Raw genomic sequence first — 9,101 nt, forward strand, 5'->3', positions numbered from 1 at the left:
GTTTTCTTTCCTAATAAATTCCTTTTACCCATTAAGCAGACTCCCGTGGATTTCTCACATTATGAGCCTTCCTAGCAGCAGACAGTAATTGAGTGACTCACTTCTAAGTGACAGTCCGTGCACAGTGGCAGAGAACGCTAGAGCACTGCAAACAAAACACACAGAAGGAACATACACTACAATCTTATATGTGTATGCATTATGTATTGTGGAATATTAGTTTAAGATGTGTCACATTTGTTTATGCTGTGAAACATTTGTTTAATGATTCAAAGATGAGTTGCATTCTTTTATGTTGCATTTGTTCAACTCTGTGAAGCTGTGTTACTTTGCCTGTCTAAAACAAAGAGCTGCATGGCTAATAGCTATGCAAGAGAAAGGATAGATGGGGCTAGCAGAGAGAATAAATAAGAGGTGTAATCTGGGAAAAGAAGATCAGGGAGATAACAGGAGGAGAGGAAGACATCAGGGGTCAGCCACCCAGCTACATAGCAAGCCACAGAGTAAGAAGTAAAGAAAGGTATATAGAATAGAGAAAGATAAAACCACAGAGGCAAAAGGTAGATGTGATAATTTAAGTTAAGAAAAGCAGGCTAGAAACAAGCCAATCTAAGTTAGCCAAGCATTTATAAGAAAGAATAAGTCTCCACATGTGTATTTATTTGGGAGTTGGGTAGAAGTCCCTCAAAGAGCAGAGTTAAAAAACAACAATTATGTATATATTAAATAATTGAATACAATTACTTACAATTGTTAAGGGCTGGGTGCATCCTGAGAATTCTGTAACTCTTCAATCCATGAGTCTAGATGTCCCAACAGTCCTAGTCTGAGGCTGAAGGCCTGAAAGATTCCTGGGGAATCTCTGCTTTTCAGTCCATGCTGGAATTGTAAAAATCTGGATATGAGGTCAACAACATCAATATGTGAAGGATTCATGAGTCTTTCATGTGCTACCACTGCAACCTTGCTTATTTAACCCTCTGTGCTTTGTATGAAGGGGAAAACACACAACAGTACCTTGATTGTGAACAGTAAGAAATTCAACATATGCTTTGGTTCTTTAACTCATTGACAAACCAGCAGGTTTCATAATGGCAATTTACTCATATTTAGCTTTGGTTCATCCTCTCCTCTCTACCCCTTTCCTCCATTTCCCTGGTTACCATTTCTACCCTCCATTCTCTGCTTTTTGCATCCTCTGTGATCTATTGCCCTTCTTACCTCATCACTAAGGTAATGTTCTCCTCCTTGGGTCTCTTTTTCATTTCCTGACCCATATGACCCATTTTCACTCCCTCCCACATCAATACAAATATATGTCAGTTAGAAGCTAGAATCTGCACATAAGATCGGGCACGCAGTGTTTACATCTCTGAACTGGGGTCACCTCATTTAACGTAATACTTTTCAGTTCCCTCTGTGTTCCTCAGAATTCCATCACTTCACTTTTCTTTATGGTTCAACAATCTTCCACTGTGTTCTCGTACCACATTTGTGTGGTGAGTTCATTCATTGGTAGGCATCCAGGTTGATTCTATTTCTTTGCTATTGAGAATATAGCAACAATAAACATTGATATGTAGCTATCTTTGTGATGGATAGAGTCCTTCCTTTGGATGTGAGCTTATGTACAACTCATTTATACGGTAGTTCTAATATTATCATTTTGAGAAACTCCACACTGATTTTCCACAGTGGCTAGACCACTTTTCATTTTCACAAACAGTGGATGTGTATCCCTTTTCCCCCAAATTTCCATCTGCATTTAAACTCATTTTCTTTAACTTTCTTTCTGTTTCTTTTCCTTTTTAATTTATTTTTGCTGGGGAGTATGGAACACAGTATCCTCTTGCAATAAATTATGCAGTCAAGCTTCCCTTCCTTGGGGAAATTGAAGGGGTCAGCAATCCAGAGTGCAATGGATAAGCTTCATCCTGGGAAAACCACGTTGTGATCATAGTAGCTCCTCTGCCAGATAAGCATCCTTTCTTTCCTTGACACTTGTCATTCTGCCTGGGTTTAGATGAAATCACACAATATTTTTAATATCCATTTCCCAACAGCTAAGGATATTAAACATGTTTTCAGATATTTATTGGCCATCTATATACTTTTGAGTACTCTATATTTAGAAAAGTATTTTAAAACTGAACCTTAATTTTTTAAATTTAATTTCATTTTATGTGTATGAGTGCTTTGCCTGCAGGCTTGTCTGTGCACTCACTGAGTGCTTGCCTGGTGACTTTGGATGCAAAAAGAGGTCATTAGATTCCCTGGAACTTAGTTACAGATGGATGCTAGCTGTGTCTGAGTGATTGAAACTAAGTCTCATCTTCTAGAAGAGCAACCAGTGCTCTTGACTGTTGAGCTGTCTCTCCAAATACCCTCAGCTCATTTTTCCAGTGCATTATTTATTTTCTTACTTAGCTTTTTATTTATTTTTACATTGGAGAAGTTAGTCAATCATCTATCAAATGTACAACAGGCAAAGATCTTCGCTGAGGAATTAACATATCTTTTTCAAGATGTGGTTGTACTGATAAAATGCATGAGACTCTGTAACGACATATAGGCTTGTGTAGTGTGTATAATGCCTTGATTTTGATCTCGACTACAAAACACAAAATTCAAACTAACAACCAACAACAAGAAAACCTGTTTCGAAGTTTATGCTATGATAATTATTAGTAGTTTATTTTATGGAAAGGAGCACAGGACATGGCCACTACACAACCGTTACTGTGCAGAGGTTAGAAACTAAGTCATGAAAGTTGGTCCCCTCATTATACCATATACTCTGGAACTGAACTCATGTTCTCAGGCTTGGCAGCAAGTGTTCTTAACTGAGAAGCCATCTCATTGACCCTGGTTTATTTTAAAACCAAAACATTTAGGCTGGATGTGGTGGTGCACACATTTAATTCCAGGACTCAGAGGCAAGCCTGGTCAACATAGTTTGTTCCAGGGCATTCAGTGCTGTGTAGAGGGATCATGTCTCAAGAAAGAAAAGAAAATGAAGGAAGGAAGGGAGGAAAGAAGGAAGGAAGGGAGGGAGGAAAAAGAAAGAAAGGAAGGAAGAAAGGAAGAAAGAAAGAAAGAAAAGCAAAAATGAAAGAGAAAAAGAAAAACAGGAACATTTAATAGTAAATGTCATGGAATTTTGGACTTATGGATTTTGAAGTAAGAGATACCTTTTATCTATTACTGTTACATTATCATATGTTTAAAAAGCATGATCATTCTTGGTTTTGTTTTTTCATGTATAGCAAGGATAAAATGACTTGAAAATTAAAATGAAGATTAAATAAGGCCCACACAAATTGCATATCTCTTATAAGCTTGCATGCACAATTGCTCATGCAGGTGTATGTTTACTTGCATGCAACATGTAATCTGATGCCAGGGAAATGCTCCTCCATATCACCAGTTTGGGTGCTCACTGGTGTACCTGCACACAGCAGGACTAGCCGATCCAATACGTGTCCGATTCAAGATCTCAGCACAGCTGCTGACTGCTTCAGGAGGGAGAAGTACTCTTTGAGGGTGTGGCCACAGGTAGGGTGCCCACGTTCCAGTGGGTGGTTCCCCCACATGTGGGGCACATGTGGGAAGCATTGAATGGAATTAACGGGCTAATTATAAAAAGGAGAGGACATGAGACTGAGAGGTGGACATGTGGAGGGAGATGCCAGGGAGGTACAGGGGGAACAGGAATGGAAATCATCCATGTCACTGTGTATGTGTATAAAATCCCAACAGAGGTTTTAAGGATTCAAATATGTAAAAAGATGCCCTAGTTTTCATTTAAGCTGAATGTTGTATAACATAACCACATACTTTTGCAGTCGATTTTAAAGCTAGTGTTGGGTCCGGGGTCTCACAATAATGGGGGACAGACCACCAAAATCTAGAACCAGAAGCAATGTTTATTCCAGAAAAAAAAATAAAAAATAAAATAAAATAAATCATCACAGGGCACAAAAGCTTATCAGCTAGCTGAGACCAGAGCCAGAGTTGGATTTTGAGGTTGTGGCAGCTGGAGGGGGGTTATGAGCCCCTTTTTATAGTAAGAGAGAAGGCGTTTTAGTCATGGAGTGCATGCTAGGAGTCACGTAGAAACATCGGGCATGGGGTGTATGCTAGAAGTCACATGGAAAAACTATTAAAAGTTAACTTTGCCGGCGGTGGTGGCGCATGCCTTTAATCCAGCATTCGGGAGGCAGAGCCGGGCGGATGTCTGTGAGTTCGAGACCAGCCTGGTCTTCCAAGTGAGTTCCAGGAAAGGCACAAAGCTACACAGAAAAACCCTGTCTCAGAAAAAAAAAAAAAAAAAAAAAGTTAACTTTGGTCCAGGTTGGCTATAAGGGGCAAGGGGGTTAAAAGTTCACCCCTGGCTGTTGACAGAGGAGCTGGCTGCAAAGCAGAGAGCCATTGTTAGCTGTTAACTTTAGAGTTGAAGACTGTCAGTTTCCATCTCTTAAGCTTAAAATTTTATATTTCTATATTCCTGGACCCTTCACTGGGTAGTGGTGACACACACCTTTAATTCTACCACTTGGGAGGCAGAGGCAGACAGATGTCTGTGAATTTGAGGACAGCCTGGTCTACAAAGCAAGTTCCAAAAGAGCCAGGACTTTTCCACAGAGAAACAGTGTCTCAAAAGTAAGTAAATAAAACAAACAAACAAACAACAACAAAAAAAACCCAGAGAGTTTAGACCTTTGTATTTAAAATAACAGCCAAGTAATTTGGCAGATGGAAGATAACTTCCACATGATAGTGTGTATTTTATTTTCCTCTTATTTATACACATTAAAAATGACAAGAAGCCAGCTGTGACCCCAAATATGAATATAGACAAGTACCAAAAATGAGAATTTTGGAGTGCCCTCAACTGTTTAGTATGATAATTACATGAGAGCAGACTCCCTGATGAGCATTAACACAGCTTTCAAGAGAATGCAAGCTCTTTCAGGATGTGCAGAATTTCCTGAGTTGAAACATTCCACTCTGGGGGGCGGGGAGCAAAAAATCCGAGTCTCAGGGAGTTTCTCAAACATCAGAGTCACAGGCCACACCCTCCCCAAGTTGCATGAATAATAAAGACTACTAAGCAGAGGGGGTCTGACTTGTGATGTTGACTGCATGTTCTGCAGAGAGCCCCTGAGCTCTAGCTTTCATGAGCTATATCACTCATGCTTGGGTCACATTTCAATGATGCAGTGGCCTTTGAGTCAGTGACGTCTTATTAGTCTTCACCCATCCTCAAGGAAGCAACCCCAGAAAACTCATTAGTCCACTCATGGACTAACGAGTGGTTTAGATTTGTCAACTCAACAAATCTAGAGTCATCTAGAAAGAGAGACCCCCTAATCAAGAACACAATTCAATTCAGTGGGCTTTTGGACAAGTCTGCAGAGGGGCACTATCTTGATTAATGATTGACATGAGAGGGTCCATACCACTGTGGTGGTAGCACTTTGGACTGGTAATCCTGGGTTATATAAAAACACAGGCTGGGCGGTGGTGGCACACGCCTTTAATCCCAGCACTAGGGAGGCAGAAACAGGCAGATCTCTGTGAGTTCGAGGCCAGCCTGGGCTACAGAGTGAGTTCCAGGAAAGGTACCAAAACTACACAGTGAAACATTGTCTCAAAAACTAAAAAAAAAAAAAAAACAAAAAACAAAAAAAACAAAAAAAACAAAAAACACAGATGGGTCTCTATGAGTTAGTTTGAGACCAGCCAGTTCTACAGAGTGAGTTCCAGGACAGCCAGGGCTACCCAGAAAAACTTTGTCTCAAAGCAAACAAACAAACAAACAAACAAACAAAAACCATCAAAATAAACAAACCAAACCACAGGCTGAGCAAGCGGTGGAAAGCAAGGCAGTGAGCAGCATTCCTTCCTGATCTCTGCTTTAGTCCTGCCCCCAGCTTCCTGCCCTGACTTACCATGGTGGTGCTGTGTGACCCGAGGGATATAGATGAAATTAACCTTTTCTTTCTCAGATTGCTCTCAGTCATGGTCTTTATCACAGCAAATAGAAAGCAAACAAAGATATTCAGAAGTTGGATTTGATGGTGTTCTTTCTTTTGTCTGTTTGTTCCTGTCTGTTCAGGAATAGTGTCACACAACACAATAATAAACAACCTCTATGACTGTATGGAATGTGTACACAAGAGAGTCACATCAACCTTGTTCAGAACTTGCGTATCAGGTTGGTCTTCCTGAGAGGGGACAGTTCAACAGAACCACCTTGCAGGGTGGTGACAGGAAGCAAAGGGACCTCGAAGAAGCAGAAATAAACACTAATTCCTGATTACTTATCTGTTGGATTTTTCCATGCCCCTTAATTCTCTTTGTGCTAGTTTTTAAGAGAGTCAATTTCAGTTGAACAATTCATCTTTTTGTGTTATTTGTGGCCTCTTCTGAAGAGTATAGCTCATGTTCATTTTAAACTATTGCTTTCCCCACATTTAAAAAAAAAATATTCAGACCACCATTACCGTTTGCTCATTCTCCATTGTGGCACCATGACTCAAGAAGACTTCTTGGGAAATGAAAGCATGTTGACCTAGTAAAGTAGCTCAGCAATACTGTTGTTGAATGTATTCCTTAGTTGTAAGCAAAGCAGCTATAGGGGCTGACAAGATGGTTCATTGGATAAAGGTATTTGTTGCCAAGCCTGATGACCTGATATTGATATCTGGAACCCACACTGTGAAAGGAAATATCGGACTCCAGCACACAGTCCTTTGACCGTCACATGCACCTCTGTCATGAGCACACACATGCACACACTCCATAAATAGGATTTTAATAGAAAGAAAAGCAGCTATGTTGTAGAGACCTTTTCCTCTTTATTCTTGGACAATTCACACACACACACACACACACACACACACACACACACACACACACACACGAGTTTTTGTCATCTTCCTTCCCCCTTTGCCCTTTCTCGACACCCTGTCTTCTGTAAGCCTGTCTTCTGCCCAGCAAGCCCTGCTCTTCCTTTCATCTCTGCTTCTTGTGACCCGTTGAGTTTAATTAGCATCGCATGCATGAGCACAAGTATCGTGTTAATTACTAGAGCAGGAACAGCTTACTAGGTACTACAGTGGAGGAAAAGCTCGCAGCTCTTCCAGCAACTCCTAACTACTTGTCAAGGCCCAGGAAGGCATATAGTTTCATGAGCCTCTCTCTCCTCCATGAAGGAAGGAATATTCAGGAAACTGTTTTTGTACAGATCTTGTGTAGATAACCACCACTGTTTTGAGCTGGGGAGTGTAACAATCATGGCATTTTCAGAAGGCAGCATTTGTAACATTTCTTCTCATGTTTCAGGGACTTCCTAAAACTCAGAACTTTCAGTTCACCAGTCCTATGAAGCCTCCCTTTAGAAATTTATCAGTGGTAATGAGTTTCCTTCTGGGACAGGATATTTCAAATCAGAGGAAATTCTTCATAACTTGTAAGAGTTCCTAATTTTTTGACCCCTGTTCCACAGAATGTTTCTTGAGCCTTGGAGAAGTCGATATAAGTGTTCTGTGAAGGGCTGAGCAGAGAATTTTTTGTCATACAATTTATAATATGTTCAAAAACTTTAATTATTTTTGACACAGAAAAACAAGCCTTCCCTCAAAGGGTACAAAAGATTGTTTATTCTGAAGCCAAATGTGATTGACTAGTTCTATGATCACAGATTTAGATTACTCCAAGTTCCATATTCCAACACTGTAACCATTTGAGGTTTTTTATAGTAGTGAAACCAAGAAAGCCATAAACAAGTGTAGCTGGAAGTTTTCCTGTGTCCCACCCCACATTATTCCACAGCAAATAAGGTATTGCTTTTAAATTCATTGGTAAAAACACCAAGTAGGTATTTACTGCAAAGAGGGGACACCTTTGTTATAGGCCTCAGATGCTCAGCCACTCTTAGCTTTGGTTGGTAGAAATTGGGTTTTGCTAAGTTAATACAAGTCAAAGAAAGTTTTATTAGCCATGTGTTTCAGGTCAGATGTGGGTGTGGTCAAGGAGTACCAGGGGGAAAAGTGTTGCACAGAGCAAATTATAATTTGGCTCTGAATCTGCAATTTTCCAATCTCTTCACATCATTGAAGTTAATCGATCTTGTAGACAGTTCAGGGGAAAGTAGAGCTACTTTCCTCCACAATACATTTTGTGTGTGTGTGTGTGTGTGTGTGTGTGTGTGTGTGTGTGTGTGTGTAGACCATGACAATGAGTAAGAAAGTCAGGACAGTTTGTTTGTTAGAGCTTGCTCTCTTCTATTACCATGTGGGTAGTCAAATTGGAAGTGCTGTCTCCCTGAAAGATGAATTCTCCCAAATACTTTTCAGGGGGAACTTTGAAGACTTGAGATAATGATGATAAGAAACCAGACATTCCACAAAACTAAGACGATCAGCTTGATTCTCACAAGAAGTCCTCAGAACAACTTGACATCAAGGTAAAAGTAAGCTCATGGCTATTTGCTGGAGCCCAGCTGCACACAGACCATTATGGACAGCAAGAACTGTTCAGTGCTGTGGATTTCACTGAACTAGAGACTTCTTATTACTCTAAAATATCCTGGCTGTACCAGACATGGATTGAACGCTGTTGCTATGGGCTCACAAATCTGTATTTGTTTGGAGTTTTAGAGAACAACAAAGCTGGCCAAGATTAATTCATGTTTTTCTCTCGTAGGAATTTGTAAATACAAAAATTTATAATCCAAGAATCCTTAAAATGAATGCACAAGTTTTGTGTGAATGGGGTGATGCTACTCGGTTAGGGATATAGCCTGGGCCCTTGGAAACCTAACAAACCAGGATCAAGTAAACACACACACACATACACACACACACACACACACACACACACACACACACACACAAAACTTCAAGCTTCTCACTTAAGGGTGAAGATAAAATAGAGTGTAAGAGGTTTTTGTAACTAAGCTGTTCTGGTCAAGGTGTGGTCCTGGTCAAGGTGTGGCCTTGTCTAGGTCCTCTGAAAAGTTGTCAGAATTATGTGAAATCTCTTTCTAGGACACAGGCTCCTCTTCTGGATGATACCAGTCTTTCCCTCTCCTC

The 9,101-nt window shown here is 40.3% G+C and overlaps 1 non-coding gene across 1 annotated transcript; it reads right to left on the reverse strand.

Annotated features, from left to right (window-relative positions):
- Positions 1-1,822: 1,822 nt before the first annotated feature.
- Positions 1,823-1,983, reverse strand: LOC118593587. Its single transcript, XR_004946260.1, has one exon. It is a non-coding gene; the product is annotated as a U1 spliceosomal RNA (small nuclear RNA).
- Between the last annotated feature and the right edge of the window lie 7,118 nt (positions 1,984-9,101).

Source organism: Onychomys torridus, chromosome 11 (genome assembly GCF_903995425.1).
Source record: "Onychomys torridus chromosome 11, mOncTor1.1, whole genome shotgun sequence".
Lineage (NCBI taxonomy): Eukaryota > Metazoa > Chordata > Mammalia > Rodentia > Cricetidae > Onychomys > Onychomys torridus.